At 34.7% G+C, this 27,215-nt stretch overlaps 1 protein-coding gene across 1 annotated transcript in view; it reads left to right on the forward strand.

The window, feature by feature from the left end:
* Positions 1–7,028, forward strand: part of LOC150093938 (histone-lysine N-methyltransferase 2A-like) — a 294,597-nt gene extending 287,569 nt beyond the window's left edge. Inside the window, exon 19 of the mRNA XM_090412869.1 lies at positions 6,060–7,028. The gene's annotated coding sequence lies outside the window, so the exon portion shown is untranslated. The remainder of the gene's footprint in view (positions 1–6,059) is intronic.
* The last annotated feature ends 20,187 nt before the right edge of the window (positions 7,029–27,215 follow it).

Genomic DNA, 27,215 nt, shown 5'->3' on the forward strand with positions numbered 1-27,215 from the left:
ATGGAGGCAGCTAAAGGAACAGTTAATATGAAATGTACAATTTTAACGAAAAAAAGAGAAGGACCAATTCATGAAATGGAGAAGCTTTTAATGATATCGATGGATAGATGATCAAATCAACAAGAATATTCCTTTCAGTTTGTTTACAATTCAAACAAAAGCATGCAGCCTATTTGACAATTTAAGGAAACAACAAGATAAATACGGTGAGCATACATTTAATGCTAGTAAAGGTTGGTTTTATCAATTCAAAAGCCAATTTAACTTACATAACATACGAATAACGGCAGAAACTGCTAGTGCCGAAATTTTCAAGAAAAATCTGAAAGAGATGATAAAAGATGAAGGATATTTGCTAGAGCAGACTTTTAACATAGATGAAACCAGACTGTTCTGGAAAAGAATGCCAGAACGAACTTACATTAACAGAGAAGCTAAATCGGCGCCTGGTTTTAAGGCATTTAAAGATTGGATTACGCTTCTTCTTGGAGGAAATGCTACTGGTTTTAAATTAAAACCATTTCTTGTTTACCGTTCACAAAACCCCAGAGCTTTGAAAAACAATGACAAGAATAAATTGCCGGTGTACTACAGGAGTAATCCTAAGGCTTGGATGACAATTGTTTTATTCAAAGACTGGTTCTTAAATTGTTTTATTCCCGAAGTACATGCCTACTGTCTTGAAAAAAACATTCCTTTTAAAATTCTATTGCTGCTTGACAATGCTCAAGGACACCCTCTTCACATCTGCAATTTGAATGAAAATATAAATGTGATGTATCTACTGCCCAATACAACAGCTGTGATTCAGCTTATGAATCAAGGTTCGATTGCTACATTCAAGACATATTACCTGAAAACTACATTTTCTAAAGCAATAACAGCAATGGACAACGATGCTATAACATTACGCGAGTTTTGGAAAAATTACAATATTAACCAATGTATCCAGAACATTGGAACTTCTTGGAAGGAAGTATCGGAACAATATATGCGAGGAATTTGGAAGAAGTTACTACTGCAGAAGACACTCAAAGGGTACAATGAGCCTAGTATGTTAGAACAAATTGGTGAAGAAATCATTGAAATTGCAAGAAAACTGGATTTAGAAATCAATATTACCGATATAGAAGAATTATCAGATCACGAAAAAAGGTGAACTGACTGATCAAGACTTGATTTTCCAAAACAAAAGAGTTGTAGGAGAAGAGAGGAATAACGAGGAAGACGAAGAAGCGAAATCATTAAAAAAATTTACTGTAAAAGGATTAGCTGAAGTATTTTCTAAACTAAATCAAGGACTTCAGCTACTTGAAAATATGGATCAAGACACTGATTGCTTCGCCAAAGTCGAAAAGCAAATTCAAGAAGCAGTCAGGTGTTATCACGAAATATATGAGATGGCATGAGACTAATTTGGTGCAAAGGCAGCAAGAAACTCAGCTACTTGAAATTGCAACAGAAATTTGTCATTGGTTTTGTCAGAAATCGAATTTGAATTATTTACAGAAGAATTTTTTATCCTATGAAAATTCAACTTTCCCACTTCCTTCTCTCCAGAAACAAAACTATTTTTTTTTTTTTAAATGAAAACATTAACCAATTTTCTTATTTCTACTCCCGATCACGAGAAATAACCATATCGTCCAAATAAGTGACAATTACTCACCTGTTTAATTAAAGACACTGTTAATAAGTTTTTTGTTTATGTTAACTAATATTTAAAGGAATTTCAAAGTAAAGTAAGTGCACCATTTTTGATATGCGTTTATGTATTTTTTTCTTAAATTTTTCTTTCTTAATTTTGTATTTATGTATTTGTATGTGCTAATAAATTATTTATAAATGTTTATGTAAGTTTATACATTTTTCACTGTTTTAAGTTATATAGTAACTTAATTTATGAAAATATTATAACTGAAATCAAACAAATCAAGAATTAACAAAAGTCCTCGACTTACGTCAGAATCGACTTATGACGGAGAGGTTGGAACGTAACCCCATCGTAAGTCGAGGACTACCTGTATATTAATAAAGTAATATTTATATAATAAATATAATTATATTTATATTAATTACTAACATTTTTATTCAGTTGTAATTTTCTGAACAGTTATTGCATCTTACTGAAGAATGCTCGTTGCAACAAAAGCTCAGACATTTTTCACACTGATCTTATTTTACTATCCTTTGATTTTGGGCATATTACACAGTGGCATCCATAAATATAATCATTGTGACTGAACAAGAATATATGCATAAAATTACAAAACTAAAAAAAAAATATATATATATATATATATATATATATATATATATCACTCAAAAAATATGTGAGTAGTTGCATGGAGTCAAAATGTCAGAAATCGCAACTAATTGTGCCAATGGCTGGCATGAGACTAATTTGGTGCAAGGGCAGCAAGAAACTCAGCTACTTGAAATTGCAACAGAAATTTGTCATTGGTTTTGTCAGAAATCGAATTTGAATTATTTACAGAAGAATTTTTTATCCTATGAAAATTCAACTTTCCCACTTCCTTCTCTCCAGGAACAAAACTATTTTTTTTTTTTTTTAATGAAAACAAAGTATATATATATATATAGTCTCTTCCTGATATGTCCAGAATTCCTTGTTTATCATTATCAAATTCTTGACACGTACCCTCAAGGGATATGATAGTACTACATGAAAAATTTACATCATTACTAACTTCCTATCTACAATTTACCTCCAAATCAGTCTATTACTTGTCAAGACTCCAATATTATCATTATCAGATCTTATATTTCTATCATCTAAGGCACATTGTACCGTATCAATCCACCTATATCTTGGTTTTCCTCTGGGTCGTTTTCCTGCCAACCTGCAGAGAACACTTGTTTTGCTAATCTTTCCTCGCCCATTCTGTTTAAGTGACCATATCACCTGAGATTAGCTCTGCTAACGCATTCCTGGATGCCGACAATGTCAAGTTCTTTCCTAATATCCTCGTTTTTAATATAATATTGCCATCGATGCCATCTGTTCATGCCTCTAATCTTTCTCAGAATCTCATATCTGCGTTCTCTAGTCTTTGGTCAAGTGTTTTACTTCTGACCCAGCTCTCAGATCATTAAGTTAAAACTAGTTCGAACACTGTCTTGTATGCTGCTAATTTAGTGTTCCGACTAATTTCTCTCTTATTCCATATGAATTTATTCAGTTGACTTCCTACCATACCAGTTTTGTTGATTCTGTTGTCTATTTCCATATTTAATTTACCATCTTCACTAAAAATCATGCCTAAGTAGCTGAAATGTTTTACTTGTTTCCACAGGTTCCCCGTTCACAACACAGTTGACATTTTCAACAATTCTACTTATTTTCATTGTCTTTGTCTTTTTAATGCTGACCTTCATACCATATCTATTACAACAGCTATTCAATTTAGTCAGAGAATCTTGCAGACTTGTAGCGGATTTATTTAGAAGTATAACATCATCCGCATAAAGCAAAGAGCTGACATTAACATCTCCAATTTTGATATCAGGTTTAATACCACATTCCTTCATAATGTGATCCATATAGATAATGAATAACAGAGGGGATAATGTACATCCTTGTCTCACACCAGATTTAACATTAAACCATCTTCCTGTACATCCTTCAATTCTAACTGCCGACTTACAACTCAAATACAGACTAAGTATTGCTTGATATAATGCCCCATTGACACCATATAACTGTAGCGTATTGAATAGCTTCTCTCTTGGCACCTTGTCATATGCCTTTTCCAGATCGACAAAACTTAAATATAGATCTTTGTTATATTCCCATGCTTTCTCGACTATTTGTCATAAAGTGAAGATCTGATCCTGACAGCCTCTATTTGGCCTGAATCCAGCTTGTTCTTCACCAAGCTTTTCTTCCACAATTCTTCTCAACCGTTTCTCAAGTATACTTGCATAGATCTTGCCAGGAACACACAGTAGGGAAATACCTCTGTAATTTTCACATTCATTTTTATTTCCCTTTTTATATATGGGCACTATTAGAGTTCTACTCCAATCATCGGGAATTCGTCCCTCTATCCAGGCTTTCTGAACTATGCAGTGCAGCTACTGTAAGACTTATACCACCACACTTCAGCATTTCTGGTCGAATATCATCTACTCCTGCTGCCTTTCCACATTTCAAGCCTTTGATGACTTTTTCTTCTTCATGTATGGATTCCTGACTGTATGCCTATTGAGTGTTTTTTACCACTGTGCTATCACTGCTTGTTTCATTTAGCAATTTTTCAAAGTAATAACTCTATACTTCAAGGATATCTTTTTCTCCCGTTTTAAGGCACCTTTATCATCTCTAACTTCTTTTACAGCACTCTTTTCTCCATTTCTAAGCTTCTTCAACAGTCTCCAGAATATCTTACCACCTTCTTGATATTTATTTTCTATGTTCTTGCCAAAGTCCTCCCATGACTTTTGTTTAGCTAGTTTTACACAGTGTTTTACTTTCTTACATTTGTCTCTGTATTCTCTAAGAGGAAAAAGTTGTCTTATTTGACAGGAACTTTTGATATGCTTTCTTCTTTTCCTTCACTGCCTCTTTAACTTCCTGTTTCCACCATGGAGTTTTGATTAGTCTATCCTTGCAGACAACCTCGACACATCCCTCTCTGGCTGAATCAATCAGGGTTTTCTTCAAGGCTTGCCACTGAATCTCCAAGGTTTGGTTCCTGTTCTCAAACTCTTTCATTTTTCCTTGTTTATATTATTGTCAAACTGCTTGATCTGCTGAGACGAGATTTGAAGAACATGTATTATTATATGACACCTCCAAGGAGTCCAAAGACTCATCGAGGGTGGGCACCTGCTATACAACGCTCCATCTCCACCACTCAATCCACCAACTACAGCGAACTGCATCATCTACTGCCCATCGCCACCACTAGTATTTTCACAGACAATCACAAACATTCATGCCCATGGCGAGATTCAAATCCACACCTTTTGGCTGTAGAGTAGATATGCTAACTGCTCCTTTCCTGAAAATATTGAATCTGAAGATTAGGTCACCATAACATAACCACTGGGCACTATATGAAATAGCAAGATCATTCATAGGATCTTCTGAAGACTTTTTGCATCAACGAAATGTGAACAAGGACGATCAATATCAATCTGTCAGATTTGGCAGTTATCTGAAAGACAAACATTTAATTTATTTATTTATTAGAATATGACTAACTATATAAATGATATTCTTTTGATTGTATGTTAACTGTGTCATTGTCTTAGTTTTGACAATGCTGCTGTTACACACGTATAATCTTAGAGAAGCATTACCACAACACACAAGCTTCAAATATACACAAACTGAATAGAAAACATACAAAAGTAAATATTGGCTGTGCAATAAATGAATTCCAATAAATATTTTGATCAAAAAGTTTTAAAGCCTAAGATTTCATGTTGGCCTGGAAAGTGATAAAGGAAATGCTAGTATTTTTTCATTCTTTCTAATAATGATGCTCTTTTATATTGTGTATAACGTTGTATGAGTATACTACCTTGTTTTACTATATGTCCTGTAGTTGAGACTTGAAAATGCATCCACCGTAAATGTAAAGTATAGTGTACCTCAGTCTCATTTAAACCTGAATACAAAGTAGAAAATACTGAATCTGCTTCAGTATTTTTGTACTATGCACTACTTTGGCCTCCTGATTGAAGCAGAACCTCTCTAACTCGATCATTATCAACAATGCCCTTTAATTGGGAAGATCTCTAAGTATCTCCATCTACAAATCAAAGAACTTTTATAAGTGCATTTCAGTTGTAAATGAGTTAGCCATCTCATACTGAAGTGGAAGGATAGTTTTTCATCTTGCAAAATGGCGAACAAGCCACATGAGCACATGCAGTTAACAAGCATAATATACTGGCCTCATATCTTAAGTTGCTTTATACAAATCCAAAGCAACAGTCCTTTGATACTGTATTTTACTTGTATATATTGCATATTAATATCAGCCTTGTAATCAACATAAAAATTGATAATCTGATTTTATTTACAGATAGCCGTGCTTAAAGTCTGAAGATGTAAATCTAGCATGCGCCTTTCCCAGTGATGACAAGAAACTGTTTCACAGGTGTCGCTACCCAGTGATCTTCAGAAGAAATATTGGAAACTGTTGTTATTTGTGACTTCCATGTTAAGCCATCTCTAGCCCACCTTCAATGTTCATTTTATGTACTTAGCAGATGTGTTGGAATTACTCATAAGATATTTACTTTGACTACTGAGCTAATCTGTACAAAATGTGAATAAGCAAAGAGTTTTAAGAATGCTTGTTCTGTGTCCAAGTCTGCTAACACAGATGAAGTGCAGAATTTTTTATGCAGTAATTAATTTTGTTTATAATATATATACATGCACACATTGTAAAGTTGATGTGTACAGAATCATTTATCTATTCATCTGACTGCAATATTGAAAACAGTTCATGGGGCAACTTTCATGAGAAGAAACTCAGCATTTGTAGTTCATTTTATTTCACTCATAAAGTACTGTTTCATCATATAATGTCAGCCAATTCAGGATATCAAGCAAACACAGTGAAGAAAATTATGAGTGTTGAAGTGCCTTGAATATGCAGTAGAAGTACATTTTTGTGTGAAACCTTACGGGTGCTTGCTTTACTCAGTTTGTTTTGGATCTGTAACTTCCTTGTAATACAGTGATGGAGAAATCACTGTTAAGCTTGGTATTTGAATTGTGTTATCACGAGGCACATCTAGAAACACAATAAAATAACATCACTTATCCATCTGCTCCTTGAAAAGAACAGCAGTTTCTCTCATCAAATGGAACTTAATGAAATGTTAAATAACTGTGATGTTCTGTATACAAAAAAAACTGATTCACATATTCATTTTACACTGAACATTATGTACATAAGTAAAGTTGGTAAAATAGTTTTATCTTTTGCCACTGTGCTACACATTCATTTTTTACATATTTAAATAAAGTGATTAAATCATCAGTGTCTATGGGTTTTTTTTTTAACTGACTCAGCTTTCCATAACTTAGAGTATTAAAAAAAATGTGCAGCCATTTGTAAGCTTTATTTACCATATGTTGGTAAATAAAGCTCATAAATGATTTTAGATCTTATGGCCTGTATGTGTATCACTCATTGATATATTATAATCTACAATAATATTTAGCTATCTCAGAATTGACTATACATTAAGAAGAAAGTTGAAAAGTAGCATTCACTCTCCTTTCCCCAATTACTGGAAGTAACGGTTCTATTTGTTATTAATAAAATATATCACCGAAACTAAAGCAGTAGTTATAACAAATATATTAATTTTATTACCTTATAGGTTCATTGGAATGTTCAGTGGTTATTCACTTTCTGACAAGCATGTATACTTTTAATATTCCATCTAAATATTTCAGATCACATTCTAACAGAATGTGATCTGAAATACAAAACTTCTAGTAGAATTAGCTGCATTCAAAATAAGCTAAAAAGCAATTTAAATGTATTAAAATAATATAGTGTGCTGATACTGGGAACAGTAGCAGCCACATGTATTTTTTATCTGTATAACCAACCATGGTTGCTTCTAAGTGAGGATTAATGTTAGTGGCTTTTCAGCTTTCCTTGCAAAATAGACAAGCTGGCCAGATAATGCATTCATGGACAAATACAATACTGGTTGGTTGAGTGGATAGCATCTCTGCCGTTCATCCTAGAAGCTGTGGGTTTTGAATTCCACTCTCTGTATTATGTAATCCTTAGTTCACTCAGAGTACTAATCTGTTATTAGTAATATTCAACACATTTTATTCTCCTATAGGCAGTAGGCAAGGTTGTTTTAGCCCTATCTAAATTTTTTGGAAACTGAGGTGTGGGACAGTTCGATCTCCACTGGCAGAGATAACTGGCACAAGATCATCACTAATTATACTCAGCATCCAGTGAAGAGAAGCAGGTGACAAGTGCTGCCATCTCATGGTCCCTCATCCTAACACTATGTTTACTCTCTGAAATAGCACAGATCCTACAGTCGATTTCCTTGAGTTTATGGGAAGAAAAACTTGATTTCTGAGAGAAAAAACCAGTTCACAATGCCAAAGATCAACTAATTCATGAACTGATTGAAAAAGGCTTAGAAAAAGTTCCTCTAGTTCATGGGTGTCAAACTTAATGTAATAATGTTATCAGTGTACCAAAGTTATACAACATTAATCATCACTATGAACAACATAAATCAAAATATGATAATTACGAGGGATTAATGAGACAAGAAAAGTTGAAAGAGCTCAAGTCGGGACTGAAATAACAACAGTTCATGTTTACTAAAGTATCACCAAAAAGTGAAGCGGCGGTGCATGTAAGCTACGTCTTGTCGAAGTTGATAGCTAAACACTCGAAACCTTTTACTAAAGGTGATTTCATTAAGGAATGTCTAATTTAAGCTGCAGAAATGATTTGTCCTGAAAATATGAAGACTTTTCAAACAATCTTTGTCTTGAAACACAATTGCGAAAAGAATTACTGATTTGGCCGACAATTTAAATGTTCAGATCAAAGCAAAAATCATCTAGTTTTGAAGCTTTTTCCATTGCCTGTGACGAGAGTACAGACATTGGGGGCGTAGCTCAATTACCTGTGTTTCTTCGTGCTTGCAACATGGATTTCAACATTTTTGAGGAATTATTGGAACTAGTACCAATGCATAACACTAGTACAGGACAAGATATATTTAATTGTGTTTTTGAACTTCTGCAAAAGTACAATCTACCTCTGTCAAAATTAACTTCTGTAGCTACAGATGGAGCTCCTTCTATGACCGGAAAAAACAATGGTTTCGTGGCATTACTGCAAAAAAAAAAAAAAGTGAAATTTATGATAGATCCAAGATTCATCATACACATTGCATTATACATCAAGTATTATGCACGAAATTAATAAACATGGAAAATGTGTTGACATCTATCAAAATCATTAATTTCATAAAATCTCAAAGCTTAAATCAGCGACAGTTCTCTGCTTTCTTAAGTGAATTAGTTGATATTCCAGTTTGTCCTACTATACTGAGGTATGTTGGCTATCCTGCTCCAAGATTTTTAAACAATTCTGGGACTTGAAAGAAGAAATATGTCAGTTCTTAATAACTAAAAATCAAGACACAAGCCTGTTTTTTGACACAGCGGTTGCAAGACTTATCCTTCATGGTTGATATAACAAAACACTTATATGATTTAAATTTAAAACTGCAAGGAAAAGATCAGATCATTACGAACATGAATGACCAAGTTAAGGCATTCAAATGTAAACTAGTTCTTTGGGAAAAAACTATATCTTTGGGAAAAATTAAAATCTTCAGTTGGAAAATGAAGATTTAACGCACTTTCCGACATGCAACATGAACAAATCAAGTTTAAGTGAAACTGCATCGTATCAAAAATACACAAAAAATTGTAAGCCTTAGAACTGAATTTGAAACAAGGTTTGCAGATTTTAAATTTTTGGAAGACAAGTTTTCGATTTTTTCAATAAATATTGAATCAGTACCTAATCAAATGCAAATGGCAGTGATTGAGATCCAGTGCCATTCAGATTTGAAGGCAAAATTCAGTGAAGTTGGCGTGCCTGGATTTTACAAATATTTACCTGCCAGGTTTAAAAATACTCGAAAATTCGCATATGAAATTATATCCATGTTTGGAAGTACTTATCACTGTGAGTAGTTATTTACAGTTATGAAGGGAAATGAGTCTCCTGTCATATCCAGAATTACTGACATCACCTTGGTTCAGTTTTGAAAGTAATCACTGCGAACAAGATTTCCCCTGAAGTAGGAAAGATAGTAGCAGAGAAGAGATCCAAGTGTCAGGGAGAAAACATTAATTTTATCATTGTTCTTGTACTTTTCAAAATAAACCTGCGTTCTTACGAAAGTTGAAGTTTTTGTTTTTTGTGGCCCACATAAACTTAAACCTCGTTTATTTGGCCCGTGTTAGACTTTGAGTTTGACATGCTTGCTCTAGTTGGTCACTAGAATCAAACTTATGATACTCTACCTTCATGTGGCCTTAGAAAGTGGCATGTCCTTAGAAGCACATGCCACTTTCACTGAGCTATTGGTGGGGGAGGTGTGTTAGGAATGATGAAAGAGAATATTTATTGGGTTGAAATTACTTCACTTAATGGAGTTCAGAAGTAAACAGCTATTTACCTGCTTTGTAGAAATTGTTTAACTAATTTCATACACAATCAAACCTAAACTTAGGGACTCATCATAAAGTAATTCTAAAACTTTGAATGAATGTATAAATCTATTGTGATGAGTTACATGAAAAAAAAGAAAATGCATAGTAATGTAGATAAACACAAACAACAGAAAATTTCATATGAAATCCACAAATTGGGGTCGCTTAAGGGTCAAAGCCAAATAACTAGGAGTCCTCTACATTTAATGAATGTAGAGAACTGATTGGGACTTCTGACCTAATGTCCAATTCTCACCATGCAGTGCACAGTGTTAATAAGCATCCATGGGTACTAAACAAATGAGGATGGGTTGGAAATTTGGGATTTAACCAAACAAATTGTGCCCACTCCTGGCCTAAACCAGAAATACATATGATGAGATACCATGCTATCCGGAGCATCACTTGGTTAAACATGCCTATGCTGTTTTCAACAAAGACGAACAGTGAAAAATCTGCTACTGGAACAAACTCAAAAACAAGTGAGATCATACTAAATAAGTATGGAATCTATTAAGGCAGTGATCAAGGAAAGGAAGGAGTAGTGATACCATTCAATACTAAACATGAAAATGAAGTTCTTGATTGGCAGGCAATTTTGAGTAGTTATCTGGACAAAATGCAGAAATGGACACTGAAACTTACTTGTGGTTATGGTCTTACAGAAGGTACTAAGGAAAAAGTGAAGGAATTTTCCAGTCAGTGCAGGCAGCAAACAAAGAAAATGAAACGAGTAATACTTGTTTGGAGATCTAAATCGTAGAATAGGAAATAAATCCCACCATGCATATAGAAATATTTTCGAAAAATTTGGAAAAAAAGGCAACGCTTATAATAATGGTATCTGCTGGATTTCTGTTCAGGATACGGACTAGCCATTACCAACACCATGTTCCAACATGATGTATACAAGTTCATGTTGAGATAAGACAAGAAATGCCTCATTCTCTATGTTATTCATGAAGTACAGGGTGTTCGGGATAAATTTGACATATTTATAATTAATTATATTTTTCCGTAAGTTACATGTATTAACACACACTTCTCTTCATTTAAAAGTTTGGACCCTTCTTCATTCATATACAAGATGTCAGAAAGGATGGATAGCTGGAACCCACCTGAATCATGGAAGAGAATAACTTGTATCATGATGATTCGTGCCCGCCATCAAAATAAGGATATTACGACTGCTGCCCAATGCTCCCTGAATACAGTAAAAACAATCAGGCATGAACTAGAGACTTGCAATGGTGACTACGAGGATGTAGCAAGAAGAAAGATCCCTAGCAGATGATCTGATTGCGTTCGTACAGCAGAATTCCTCGCAAATCTGCAGGAACAGGTGTTGAAGAACCCTGGCATTGGAATTCGGGCTTTGTTCGTGGAGTTGCTAACTGTAGTCAAGCCCTGGATAACAAGGGTAGCCAATGGTAGGCCGTATGTATGGCAGCAGGATTCGGCCCCTTGCCACACCTCTGGGAAAAGTCAAAAATGGTTGTCTGAAAATTTCTACGACTTCACCAGTCCAAATGTTTGACCTCCAAACTCCCCAGACCTTAACCCCATGGATTATTTTGTATGGGGCGCAGTTGAAAAAGACACCAATCGCACTTCCAGTAATACAAAAGCCCAGTTAATGGATAAAATTAAAACAGTTTTTGCGGCCCTTCCCAGGGAGACTGTAGCATCAGCTTATTTGAGGTTCCGAAGCAGAATTGAAGCTGTGATCGATGCTAATGGTGGTTATTTTGAGTAAATCTTGTTGATAGTATTGTAATTAACTCTGCCTGTAATGTTTTTTTGTCAATTCATTAAATTTAATAGATACAAAGAAGATTTTCTTTTTCCTTACGAAACTGTCAAATTTATCCCGAACACCCTGTATATCTTCATCCTGGTTCAGGAGTATACAGAGGATTGGGAATTGGAAGTGACCATGTCTTAGTTTAAGTAGGATAAAAATGAATATTGCATTGAAATAACTATACAAAAATTTGTCAAAAGAATTACGAGTAAGTAGGACTTGAATTCATTTGGCATCAGTGGCCTGGAAAATTACTTATGGGTAAGAGACCTAATGCTGAGAGGCAGGGAAACTAGATCAAGGGTTTGAACATTTTTATGTATCTAGCGATGGGGTAGAAAAGTATGCTTTGGGTTTGGACCTTTTAACCATGTCTGTGAACAGAAAAGAAGGTTCTACAACAAGGCCAAAATAGATTGTATATCTAATTATATATAAACAGCCTAGGTGGTAATTTATTATGTCTATATCTATACAAATGCCAGGAGCAACAGAAACAAAGGGGTTGAGTTTGTTGCTTTATTGAATATACGATGTGATCTGAAATTGTTGGCATTACTGAAGCCTGGCTATTAGAATCAGATATGGTAACTGGGATCGAGTGTAACGAGTGTATTATTTTTTGGAACAGGAGAGAAAGGAGGAGCATGTGTACATTAGGAGTAGCGTTTGCACCTGACCGCATGAAGAAAGACCTAAGTTCGAGTCTCGTCGCCGAATGGGGGAACATTTTTAAGCCTTTTTTCGACCGGTTCCTGAGTTAGTCGATCTCTGGCATGGGCAAGCGGGTTTCTTCTCCCATAAACTGAAGAAAATCGGCCGTCGAACCCACACTTATTTTCAGACATTGAAAACATTGTATTAGGGTTAGGGACCACAATATGGCGGCACTTATTACCTGTCTTCTTCACTGTGTACCGATTAGTGATAGCCTTGGGCTAGCTATTTCTGATTGGCTACCAGTGGAGATTGATCTGCCCAGTCAGTCTCCAAAAGTTAGATAGGGCTTAAACGGGCTTGCCTCTCCCTGTATGCAGAAACAAAAAAGCATTAGCGGATTTTTTTTTGATTTGAGATAGGGGAGGAGGAGGGGGAGTATTATGTGATATCAGATGACTTAAGTCCAGTTAGAGTAGAAATGCAAGAAAACTGATAGCAATGTTCCATGTGGCAGTGAGTTTGAGTCTATCTGGTGTGAAGTGGAGGCTAACAAAACGAAACGAAATACTGTATATGGTGGGGTGTTGCTACAGACCTGGTGGGTCAATTGCAGGGAACGAAGAAATATATTGCCAATTTAGCCTTATAGGTGTTAAACAAGTGATCATTATGGGTGGCATTAATTTTCCAAACATTGATTGGGTAGAAGAGAAATCTCATAAGAAGAAGAAAAAAAGAAGGAATTTATTGAATTATTGTGAGACAACTTTCTCAGCAGCATGTGAAAGAAGGAACTCGAGGTCAAAGAGTGTTGTATTTGCTTAGTGTCAGAAGGGTCTCTGTCAAGAATATGGTTATTTTACGACCAGTTGGTAACAGTGATCATGCTGTGGTTTCTTGGAACATTCGTTCTTCTGTATTCATGTTCCTATTAGAACAGACTATATACTTGAACTACAAAGCTGGAAATTATGATCAGCTTAAGAGATTGATTATCTTTGGTCCCATGGTATTAGTTAATGAATAGGAAAAATGTCAGCAGTGTAGGATTCTTTGAAAAAGTGCTTAAATGAAGTATTATCTTAATGTATCCTTGGTGTTCGAAGAATAAATAGGTTGCGAGTAAAATGGATGTGCAACCTTATTAAGCAAGAGATCCACAAGATCTGAAAAAAAATATTGTGAAAATAAGAATGAGAGGAGCTATGAAATATAAAGCTCAGGTCAGAAAAGTATCGAGTATTATGTGGAAAGCTAAATCGGAGTAAAAAATAAGCTAATGCCTATTATTCCCTTATAGGGAGCAGGCAAGGCCTTTAAACCCTATCTAGCTTTTGGAGACTGAGTGTGCAGTTCAATCTCCACTGGTAGCCAATCAGAGATTGCTGGCCAATGTCTATCACTAATTATAGGCAGCAAGTGATGAAGAGACTGGCAAACAAGTACTGCCATCTCTTGGTACCTAACCCTAACAGGATATGTTACTGTCTGAAATAATGTGGGATCTACGGTCAATTTTCTTCAGTTTGCAGGACGAAAAACCAGTGTTTATGGGAGAAAAAACCCACTTGCCTGTGCCAGAGATTGACTAACTTGAGGACCAGTTGAAGAAAGACTTAGAAAAAGTTCCTAGAATCAGTCGGCGACTACACTTGAACTTAAGTCTATTGAAGTCTATGAAGTATTTTCAGGACTGGGACAACTTGTATATATGGAAGCTCTTGGTATCCATATTCAGGCATGAACTTTGTTTACTTACACTCGGATAAAGAATTAAACCAAGTATATAGTTTCTTGGTATCTTTAACTTATAGTATAACCAAGTGGAAAAACTTCCAACAACTATCTCTAATCCAGAGTATCTTTTAATAATAAGGTGTAACACCTTTTGGCTACTCGTATATGAAAATATCAGTTCAGCATTACTTCAACCTTAGTATCACCTCTGGATCTGGCTCCCACTGATGAGACTTCAATAAAGGTCAAAACCAGTCTGGGTAGTGACCCTTCCCATAATGCATAGCATTATACATGCCTTGATATGTGCTTAGATCCTCATTTCCTGGATATCTCATTTCTATAAAATGAGGAATCATTTTTATTGTATTTTCATCAGAGTGAGAGAGAGGTCATATTTGTTAGATTTCTTGAATCTGTTCTAGTGAGATGAAGACTAAATTGTAGCATCTAGGGATTATGTTACTGTGAAAATTGGGAGATAGCTGTCTACATTTCTATGTAGACAGGTATATGAGTTAATGTCTTTGTATTGTTGTTATGGTAAACTTCGTTTTCACCATTTCATATGGAATATTCTGCTCTGATTTGATTCTTGAATCTTTAATTCTCTGACATGCTTGGGAATAAGTAAGCAGAAGGAAGCCTAACAAGGACAGTTAAGACTACTCCTGTCAGAAGTAAACCTGAATCCTTTGAAACGCTTCAAGCACCACAAATATGGTCATACTCAAATATTGCTTGTCATGGCTTGTTGGAATGAGATTATCACCACTAGTATAACCAGTGGAAAAACTTTCAACAACTATCTCTAATCCAGAGTATCTTTTAATAATAAGGGGTGACACATTTGTCACACCTTATGTCATGGCTCTGTTGGAATGAGATTATCATCACTAGGTATCAGGAGTTGTCTTATATAGGTCCATTTCTAATATTGCTCTTTGGGAAAACTTTAATGTTTTATACAAAGATTCTATAATTAGTTGGTTGTTTTTTGGCATATTAACAACCTAGGATATATTATGTGCCATGATAATGTTTAAAAATTACATATTAAACCATGTATTTCCCATCCTTTTGTGGATGGGAACTACATAAAAAAAATAAGTCAAGGTAAAAGTATATGAAAGAAAAATATAGTCACAGAGAATGTAAAATTAATAAATAGAAAACAACTTCTCTTTAAAACTAAAGTGTGTGTGCATGTGTGCGAGTATATATATATATATTAGAATTTTAAAAATGCACAGAGGAATCTGATATAATCTACCTAAGTGTATAAAGCCCTGGAATTATTGAATGGTGCTAAAATAACGACTGCACTAACTGATGAAATGAGAGAAATTGTTTAAAATATATATTACGTACCCGTAATATATATTTTAATGCAGAGCAATGGTATTCACATACTGCCAGTATGTGAATACTGTCATCACCTCTCAATAGGCAGCATGTACAATGGCAGTGGCCTATGCATAGCAGAGATCTGTAAACAGATGTTGATGGAGGCTCTCATTCAGATGTTTGCTGATGTTTTAAGCCATGTTGGAATAAATGGCTCAGGTCCACAGTCATGTCAGCATATTTCTTAAGATTCCATCATCTGCTGTCCTCTGTACTGATTAAAGGCAGATTATAAGAAAAAATTAATATTTCATGACAGTTACCAAGGATCAGAGAGAATAACAAGCCATACTAGATTAAGCCTAAAATGAAATTGTGGTAAACTCATTGGAAAGAAGTGTATAAGATGACTATGAAACTAGATTACCATCTGGATGAGAGCCAATCCAACATTTGTTCTCAGAACTCATTTATTATTATTTTATTATTATGATTCAGGCCTTCATGGAGTCATATGACTCATCTTAGAAAACATAAAGTCTATCATAGCACTCATTGACCGATCATGCTCTCACAACTCCATCAGGCAATGCATTTCATGGTTCAGCCAGCCTCCATGCAAAGAAACCACTCCTTGCCCTCTTGTGTGTGATGGCATATGCATGTATTCTTAGCCAAATGCTAAATAAATAAAACCCTCTTGCTCACAACTTCATTTTGTAATTCAAACTTCCAGGGATGCCTCCTTGTCCTTGCTCCTTTCCATCCATTCCATCAAATGAAAAAGCTCCCTAGTGTCAACCCAGTAACTACCTCTCAATAGTTTAAAAGTCTCAATCATATCACTTCTTCTTCTTCTATCTAATTCTGCAGTTCGCATTCCCCCATATCTTCATAATTAGCATTGTAGTCCTGATATCATCTTTGTTATCTGCCTCTACACTCTTTCTACGGTTAATTTATTCCCTTGAAATCCTGGGGACCAAATTTAAGAACAATAGTCCAAGTGTGGTCTGATCAGGGCTTTATACAATGGAATGACAAATCTTTTACTCTGGAGGTCAGCATCCTTCTCAGTATTGCAGCAATCTTTTTGGTTACCTTGTTACCTTCACCACCTTTGCAATATGTTCCCTGAAGTTTTTACTGAATCAAAGGCTTTCTCATAATCAATAAAACCAAAACATGATGGTAACTGATATTCATTACACCGTTCAATTATCTGTTGTACAACTTGAATATGGTCCATTGTACTAAAGCTACTTCAAAAGCCTGCCTGTTCTTTTGGTTGTGCTAGGTCTAGAGTCATACAAAGCCTATGAGCCAAGACATTGTAAACATTTTTTAAACTACTGATAGTAGACTGATGGATGGGTAGTCGTCAAATCTTCTGCTTGACGTTAAGAGTTTATTTCTCCACCTTTGCAATGAGTTGCCCGGCGTTGTACTACCTTACCCCAGCCCTGAAGATACTTTCAGGCGCAAACTTTGTTTGCTCACACTTGGATAAGGGATTAAACTAAACTTATAACTTCTACTTGACCTTTTTTATGTATCAGAATTGGGGTAGCTTTCTTCCATGTTCTTGGTACATCATTTTTCTTTAGACATAAGTAGTTTTGCTAAGATTTTGTACATCATTTCTCCACCTGCTTTTAGAAGTTCAGCTATAACTTCATCCTCACCTACAGCTTTTCCATTTTGCAAGCTTCGGATGCTCTACATAACTTCTTCTTCTAGTAGAATCTCTGGTACTTCGGCTATTCTGTTGTCTTCTTCTTCATTCAATTCATCATCCTGATATAAAACTGAGTAAAATTCTTCAATTCTTTTTCTTTTTGGTCTAGCATATCTGTCTCTGGTTATGGTCCCATCTTGTAATTTGGCTGCAACCATCTGTTTATTGCTGTTTGGCTTTTTTTAGACTATTTGTGCTTTCAATTGCTTGTATGAATTTACAATTGAATTTTCTTATTTCTATTGTGATACGTTTTCAGATCATTGCCCAATTCAGTGTATTCAATTTTATTCTATAGGTTATTTTGATTGTTTCATTTCTCTTTGTTTCTTCAGAAATTTTGTCTTGTTTCTGTTCTGTAGTACTAGCTATTTCAAGTGAGTCTCCTTTCCTTTCCTTCATAATGTATTTCAAGTGAGCATTGTAAAAGGTTTTGGGTAATAATACTTAAGGTGCAAACTTTGTTTGCTTACACTTGGATAAAGGATTAAACCATGTATACAATTTCTTGGTATCTTTAATTTATAGTATAACCAAGTGAAAAAACTTCCAACTTTCTCTAATCCAGAGTAATTTAATAATGTGTGGCACCTTTTGACAACTTGTATATGAAAATATGACTTCTGCATTACTTCAACCTTATTACATCACCTCAGGGTCTGGTTCCCACTGATGAGATCTCAATAAAGATCGAAACCATTTGGTAGCTTCATTCGGGGAAGCAGAGTTTTTTGCTCTCTTAAGGTTTTTGCCTTGGGGAGCTTTTGAGCATCCAGGGATTTGGATCTCTTCAGGTAGCTTGTATTAGAGCTTCGTTGGTGGATGCTTTCCCTGGAATATGAGCAGTTCTGCTTGGTGGGAAGGGAGCCTGTCACTGAGCAGAGTCAACACTGAGCTAAATGATCACTCAGGTCACTCACTGATCTGAGGGATCTCAGGAGTTTTGGGAGAGGTAACCCCCACACATAAACAGAGAAACTAGTTGGTGGTTTGATTCTGGGGGAGCAAAGTTTTTGCTCCCTTAATGTTTTGCCTTTGGGAGCTTTTGAGCATCCAAGGATTTGGATATGTTGGGGTGGCCTGTATTAGAGCTTCCTTGGCTGATGCTTTTCCTGGAATATGAGTGGTTCTGCTTGTTCGCAGGGGAGCCTGTCACCGAGCAGAGAGCCACCACTGAGTTAAATGATCGCTCATTGTCGGGTGATCTGAGTGATCACACATTTTTGTACAGGTAACACTGCACTTAAACAGGGAAACCAGTCTGGGTAGTGGCCCTTCCCATAATGCATAACATTATACATATCAGTAAGGATATGTGCTTTGCATTATGAGATACCAAGGCAAATGATGTGATGTCATCAGCTTCTTTATACGAGTTGCCCCAGTCCTGAAAATACTTCAGGTGCAAACTTTGTTTGCATATATTTGGATAAAAGATTAAACCAAGTATATAATTTATTGGTATCTTTAATCCTGAGTAATAATGTCATTACTCTCTCATGAATCAGCATTGTCATCGATAAAAGATTTTTAAATCTATTGTTTAGTTCATGGTGTAATATATCTTTTTTATTGTTGAGTTACATCTATGTTTTGCTTTCATCTTTAAAACATTTTTCTTCTTTCTTTTTGGCAGTTTATTTGAATCTTACTGTGTACCATATGATGGTCACTTCCAATGTTGAAGGTGTTAATCACAGAACAGTCTTGAAAGATGTTTTTCTTTTTGCTGAGGATAAAGTCAATTTCACTAGTTTTTCCATTTGGACTTTTCTATATCCACTTCCTATGTGTTTTTTTTTTCTTGAAAAAACAATTTTTTATGTAGGTTTTCTTTCTCTGCATATTCTATTAACCTTACTCCTCTATCATCTCTCATGCCGTATCCAAAATTTCCCTTTGAGCTTTCATCTGATTGTTGTATACCAATTCTAGCATTAAAGTGTCCCATTACAATTCTGAAATGATGTTTTCCTTTATTGTAAAGCTGGGATACATCATGATAGAAGTCTTCAATTTCTTAATCAGTATGACGTTTTGAGATTTGGATAACAATATTCGATCAGATCAGATATTGCCAGCCTGGTTGGCCGAGTAGGTAGCGTATCCGTTCTCCAGCCAAAAAAGACCACGAATTCGAATCCCGCCATGGGGATGAATGTTTGTGATTATCTGTGGAAATACCAGTGGTGGTCGGCAATAGATAGCATTAGCATAGTTGCAGTCAGTTGGTGATTGAGTGTTGGAAATGGAGTTGTAGAGCTGGTGCCCTCCCGCGATGAGTCTTCCTTTGGACTTTTTTTTGACTCCCTGGAGGTGTCAAATAATAATAATAATATATTGTCAAATTCTATTATGTTGTTGTTCTTCAATTTATTGTAAATCATGAATCCGACTCCACTGATTCTTTTCTTATCTTGGCCTCTGTAATAAAGTATATCTCCATTTTTAAATCGAAGAAACTTAAAAATGGAGATAAACTTTATTATAGAGGCCAAGATAAGAAAAGAATCAGTGGAGTCGGATTCATGATTACGTCTAACTTCACACAGTCCGAGAATGTCCCATTTTAGTTGCTTTAGCTCTTAAGTTAGTTCAGGTAGCCATGCTCCACTACTCAGAGTCCTACAGTTTAAAGTGGCAAGGTCTAGCTTCCAATGGCAGCATGCTCTGGTTACCCAGGGATTCTTAGTACCCTCTGCCTTCATGTTGAACTATCTGCTGCCATAGGTAATAACAATTTGACCTGCAGGGAATGAGAGCCATTATATTTCTTTTTGATTCATCTTGGAAGATTGGGCCATAATTCATCACACTGGCTCACTGCAGATTGGTGAATGGCAATAATTTCACATGGGTTCACCAGTCCCCAAACCACTGGTCCATGGTTCTTTATTCAATACATTCAGAGCTACCCTGATGTCCAATGGATGGTAGACAGGGTTTTCCCCATATCTGCCACCTAAGGGATGTGCTCGGTAGCCAGTGGGAGCCCTGAGAGCAGGGCCGAGCTGTGTAGTTGTGCAGATTGTGTGCAGCACAAGGGCGCTTGAAGATAGGGGCACCATTTCACCATGGGAAATAAATAAATAAATAAATAAATATATATATATATATATATATATAAATTTTCCTATTCTTGAATTATATCGTACTATATAAATATCACAATTACAAATTATAGTTAATGCAATAAAAATGAAATTTTAAATCAGTCAAATTATTATGAATTTTAATAATCTAACATTTTTAACTTAATACATCACCAGTTTTTTTATAATTTGTTTGAAGTGAAACGTTATCAATATTACTACAGATTTTATTTCACAGAGTAAGCATCGACTCAGCGAAAATTGTATAAATATTCTCGATTGTTTATTATATTTTTAGTAGAAATTGTTAGTTTAAGACAGACTGTGAATTCATTCTTACGCTGTGCCGTCGACAGGGTGTGTAGCATAGAGGCAGCTGGCCTCACGGCGCTGCTTAATAAGGGCGCTCGTTCAGCCGTATTACGGCAACATGATATTTTACAAAAATACAGCGTTTAGTTTAGCAAATAAAAAAGGCGCCAGTTCCCATTGACAGTTAAATTTATGCTCATTATATTTTATTAATAAAAAAATTACAGTCATACATACTAAAACAAAACATTTTAGAACTCACTTAGTAGATACTTAAGGAAACAATCCATAAAGTATCATACGATGTGAAATTTCATAAACTTTTATAGTCTATATATATATATATATATATATATATATATTAAATTATATTATGCATGAATTCTCCTACTCAAATTGCGAATCACTATCGCCCCCGACTTTCGCATTGGAGGGATAATTCGCTCCCCTCAGTAAACAACACTCCCTCCACAACAGCAACTATACTGCAGAAATTAGTTTTATCATGTCACCGAATAAGGTGTAATATATTTCTCAACAAATAGTGCAATTAGAGACAACTGGAAATATATAAACACTAACTAATAATCACATCTTCCCTCCAACAGAAACTATTGTATAGACTGGAGCAAACCACATGTTGCAGGCGCAACATATAGTTTTGCTTGACATGAACGTGTTAAAACTAAGAAATATATAGTGAATGCGTTTCAGATATTATGGACATCGGTTTAAGAGAATTAGCATTTCAATTCAATTGTCAGCTTGTTTTGTTTGGGTCACGCGATCTTTTGTTAATACTGCACCAATCATATGCACATCTTAATAGTTGCTTTTTCTCTACTGGCCTACAATCGCGCACATCTTTCACTTCTCATTAGTAATTTGTCAATGATTGTTCATTACGTATCCCAAGTCTTAAATTACTGTAATTTTGCTTGATATAATGGGAAAGAAGATGACTCTATTTGGGTAGATAACTTTGACTGCACACTATGAAACCGCTCTCGAGGACAGAAATGATGGAGAATAGAAGCTTCTTGGTAAGTCATGCCCATTTTCAGTTTTTTTTTCCCTGAAAACCTTAGTTTCCCAAAATCCCCGCATATATCTCATATCACGATTTTTTAGCTTTAATTTTCGGAAAAAAGTGCGAGTTATAGTCGAGTAAATATGGTAATTTTTTTAGCTTTCAAATTCTTAAGTATGGATCATTGATTAAAGACTGGATTTATAAAACGCATAAAAGAGAGCAATATAGCAGATATAGAAATAGGCAATTTCACTTGTCTCAATGATGATAAATTATTTATATTAACTAAAAATGTCTAGTACCATTATAAATTTTGTTCTATTAAAAATAAATCATATTTTTTTTGTTTAAATGGACATCTGAACTCAAATAAAACAGACATTTACAAAGAAATATATTTGTAATTATTATTATTATTATTATTATTATTATTATTATTATTTTGATAAGGGTATTTTGAAAAGGTACTTGGTAATAATGAAAATTAAAGACACAACAGCAACTATACTCACTGAGTATAGTTGCAGGATATCTGAAGTTTCAGAAACACTGATCTATCCAAATATTTAGTCTGAAACATAGGTGTATATTACGATGTTCGTTTTCTTAAATTCCGCTTCGAATTTGGATAGACGAAATAACGTCTATCCAAATATGCACTTCTTACATTTTTTTCAGCATCATTTCAATTTTGAATGTGAAACATATTGAGTGTATTGTGTATTCTGTGTTTAAGTGACTTTGGACAATTTTTGACTTTGATTTTAATTGTGTACTTATTTTTGGATTTTTGCTAGACAAATAAAATTTTAAAGATAATAGTTTATAACTTATAAACATAATAATCAGCTGAGGTACCGTAGCTAAAAATCCAGTATATATGCGGGGTAGACATTGGTGCGTCAGGTGTAATATTATTATTATTATCAATAATAATAATAATATTACATTATTATTTTTTTTTTTTTTTTTTTATTCGCATAACTGATACACAGTCAACACAAGATATAGTATAAATAAACATTTGACTGGTGATTCAGAACAATTCAGATTCTACCTAAGAATCTAAGAATAGTCCGACAGGGAGCGTCTTAAAATATGTACTGTTCAAAGGAATACTGTTTTTTGTAGGTCATATGGAGTCATTGATTGATTTTTAATTGCTGTAAATAGTTGGACAGCTTCTTTGAAGTTGCACCAAGTGCACCGATAACTATTGGAATGACTTGGGTGTGTTTAAGCCTCAGTCGCCAACTTTGATTGCCAGATCTCGATATTTAGTAATATTTTCCAGTTCTTTGTTGTTGATGTTGTTATCACTGGGTACTGCAATATCTATAATCCAAACCTGTCGATGTTCGATAATTGTGATGTCAGGTCTATTGTGTTCCAAACGCCGATCAGTTTTGTATTCTAAAGTCCGAGACAATTTTTGCTGTTTCGTTTTCCAATACAGTCTCTAATTTATGCTGCAACCAGTTATCAGAAGTAGAAAAGTCATATTTTTTCAAATATGCCAATGATCTATTTTGGCCACTTGATCATGGCGGTATATATATATATATATATATATATATATATATATATATATATATATATATATATATATATATATATATATATATATATATATATATATATATATATATATATATATATATATATATATAGTCAGTTTGTGCTATATTGCTGCATGCACTGATTAGATGTTCTACAGTCTCATCTTTCTGTCGCATAATCTGCATTTGCTGTTATTATTGATGATGAAAATTTTTGCTTTGATTCCGTTAATTTGTAATGCCTGTTCTTGAGCTGTTAGAATAAATCCGTCTGTTTCTTTTTTTAATGTATCCTTGTTGTAGCCATTGCCATGTCTTGTTCACGTCAATTTTGTCCTCAGTATCTCGAAGATATTGGCCATGCAAGGGTTTATTTTACCAGCGCATATATATCGGATATTTTGTTGTTCCTTTTTGTAATCATATTTTTTTCCTGTTGACCTCTTGTGTAATTGCATGAAGCATCATTGGCTGAGAGCTATTGTCGATGTATTTTTTAAACCAATTTCTTCTTCATCCAGAGTCTGTCTCACTTGCAGCAGACCCCGTAAACCTATTCTCCTCGGAAGGTACAACCGGTCAACATCGCTTCGTGGATGTAAGGCATGATGCATAGTCATTAGTTTTCTAGTTTTGCGGTCGAGTTTCTCCAGGTCTTCTTTTGCCCAATTTATTATGCCAGCTATGTATCGGATAACTGATATCAACCAAGAATTCATTGCTCTAATTGTGTTTAGTCCATTTAGCTATGTTTTCATAATATATCTAACTCTTTGGATGTCCTCTGGTGCTGACTGATGTTAAACTTTCGAGTGGAGAATATCATTGGCTACTAATATTCCTAGGTATTTATAGAGTTCTTCAGCTGAAATTGCTTTTATATATTTCTCTTGATCAAATTTAAAATTGCTAATGACATTAATTACTCCTCGTTTAATAGATAAAATTGCGCTTTTATCTAAACCAAATCCCATTTTCATGTCCTGACTGAAAATACGAACTATGTTCAATAAAGAGTCTATTTGCTGGGCCGATTTTCCATATAGCTTCAAGTCATCCATATACAACAGATGGGAAATTTTAATATTACTATTATGCATTTCATATCCAAGTTTTGTTTTCTTCAGAATCATAGACAAATGTATCAAAGAAATGTTGAAGTGCAATGGTGACAAGGGATCACCCTGGAAAATTCCACGTTTAATGCTGATATCTCCAAATCGTTCATTATTCACTATTAATGTTGTATTCCATGATTTCATAGCAGTAGCCAGACACGAACATATGTTTTTGCTAATTCCAAATATGTTCAGTGATTTTAGGATCCAGCAGTGTGTGAGGGAATCGAATGATTTCTTGTAATCTATCCATGCCATGTTTAAATTAGTATTATTATTATCATCATTATTATTATTATTACGAGTGACCTCGACGGATTCAAAGATTCATCGAGGAAGTCCAAATACAACTCAAGCCACCTATCACACTTATTCCAATCACGCACCATCCTCTGTGAGAAAAATATAACTCTCACCCCTTCTTGGCAGCTTTCATTCTCAGCTTCGAAAGATGCCCTTTGTTCATTCCTCACCCTCCATTAAATGAAAAATTCCATCAACTGAAATCTGGTATGACCCTTTCACAAGTTTGTAACTCACATACACATCACACATCTTTCTCCTGTTTGCTAGTGTCTGCCATCTACAAATTCTCAAACTCTCTTCATAATCAGCATTCCACAATCCTGATATCATTTTAATGTTCTCCTATGTACTCCCTCCTGCATATTAGAATTGCAATGAAATCCAGGGGGAAATGCCTGCGTGGAATACTTCAAGTGAGGTCTTATCAAGGCCTTGGAAAAGAGAGAATAGCATTCTTATCTTTAGATGTGAACGTTCCTTTCAGCAATTGAACGTTCAATTCACTAATTTTCAGCATTGCAATTATCGTTTGAGTTGCATTTGCAATCTTTGCCACATTTCCCCTAGAATTCAAATTCCTATGTATTAACACTCCAAGATTCCTAGCCTCATCAATTTCTTCAAGCTGAATCTCACCAATGTAATACGACATTGGATATCCAATGACACCTGAGTGAATGATTTCACATTTACTCACATTGAATTGACACCCATTTTCCCATGCCCACATTTCCAGCCTATTCCAATCATTCTATAAGTACTGCATATCATCAGCATTCCTGATTACCTACCTTTGCCACATCAGAAAATAGCTGTATGTCGCTTGTCAAATTCTTCCCAACATCATTAATGTACCCATTGAATAACAGTGGACTAAGCACTTTTCTTCGTGGTACACCACTTGTTACCTTAAACCTTGCAGACTCAAATCCCCCGTATACCACTTTTTGATATCTGTCAGTCAGCGATCATCTTATCAATGCTAATATTGTATAATCCAAACCCATTTTCTTCAATTTATGCAACAGTCTACCATGCTGTATTCTGTCAAAAGACTTAGCAAAATGCAAAAGTATCATGGTGTATCCATTCCCCTCGTCTAGTTCAATTGTAGTCGTTATAGAATGGGAGCAGTTTGCTAAAACATGACCTGCCCTTAGTAAACCCGTGTTGTTCATTGCAAAGTAGAGTTTCACTGTCAACCAACTTCTGAAAATAATAAGTATGAATATCTTAATATATTCAAATTACACGAAGGGGCACATTTTGTTATTTTCTTAAAAGTAATAGATTTATTTAAAATATCCAATATTAATATTGGTTGGCTAAATGAAAAGTAAGTCCTGTTAAAATTGTTCCATAAAACGTTTCACACAAAAGAAGTCAAAAATATCACAGATATTTGGAGAAAATTTTTAAATGCATTGGAGGTATATAATATGGAAAAAATTATTAATTTTATTTTTGCTTTGTCTCACTCAAATGCAATGAGTGAGCGAGTAATGTCCAACTCTTGGAAAAAGGATAGAAACATATTTGACTTAATAACTGTTGAGGGAGAATTACTGGTGAAAACCGATTTCAACATGTCATGGAAACTCTTTTATGCAGTTGTATTAAAAAATGAAACATTGCTATACGAAATTCGCCCGAATAAAAAATATTGTTAGGTAAATACTTCTCTTTTCATAAAATAAATCATGAATTTATATTGTAAATGATTATGCAACGCATATCATGAGAAGATTTTTAAAGTATGGATTAGTGTTCAGAACTGCCAAAATAAAATATTTAAATTTTGTTTGAAGAATTGCTATGAAGATGACTAATTGTGCCCAAATTTAACCAACTCTGGTTTTCATGTGTTGGAATCCTGGTGGCCAAAGTTGTGAAAACGGTTTGAAAAAAGTGTATTTTTGAGGTTTGATGGCTCATAACACCACTTTGTTTTGGTGTAATACCATAACATTATATATCAATGGAATGATAATTTAATCAATAAAGTAAGGTATCAACATTTGTTCAATTATCTGTATTCCATGACAAGTTATAGCCAAGACAAAAGAAGGACACCTTACTTAGATGATATGAAGAAGCTTTCCGTCATTTGAATGTAGCCAATGAGCACGAGTTTTTAGACAGTCAATCAAGTGTCATCTTGTTTTGACAATGAGCCAGTAAGGTTACAGTAGGATTCAGCTATTGATGTCATGTATTGAAGCTGAGAGGAGGATAT

Source organism: Typopeltis vanoorti, chromosome 23 (assembly GCF_054136105.1).
Source record: "Typopeltis vanoorti isolate ZY-2024b chromosome 23, IOZ_Tvanoo_1.0, whole genome shotgun sequence".
Classification (NCBI taxonomy): domain Eukaryota; kingdom Metazoa; phylum Arthropoda; class Arachnida; order Uropygi; family Thelyphonidae; genus Typopeltis; species Typopeltis vanoorti.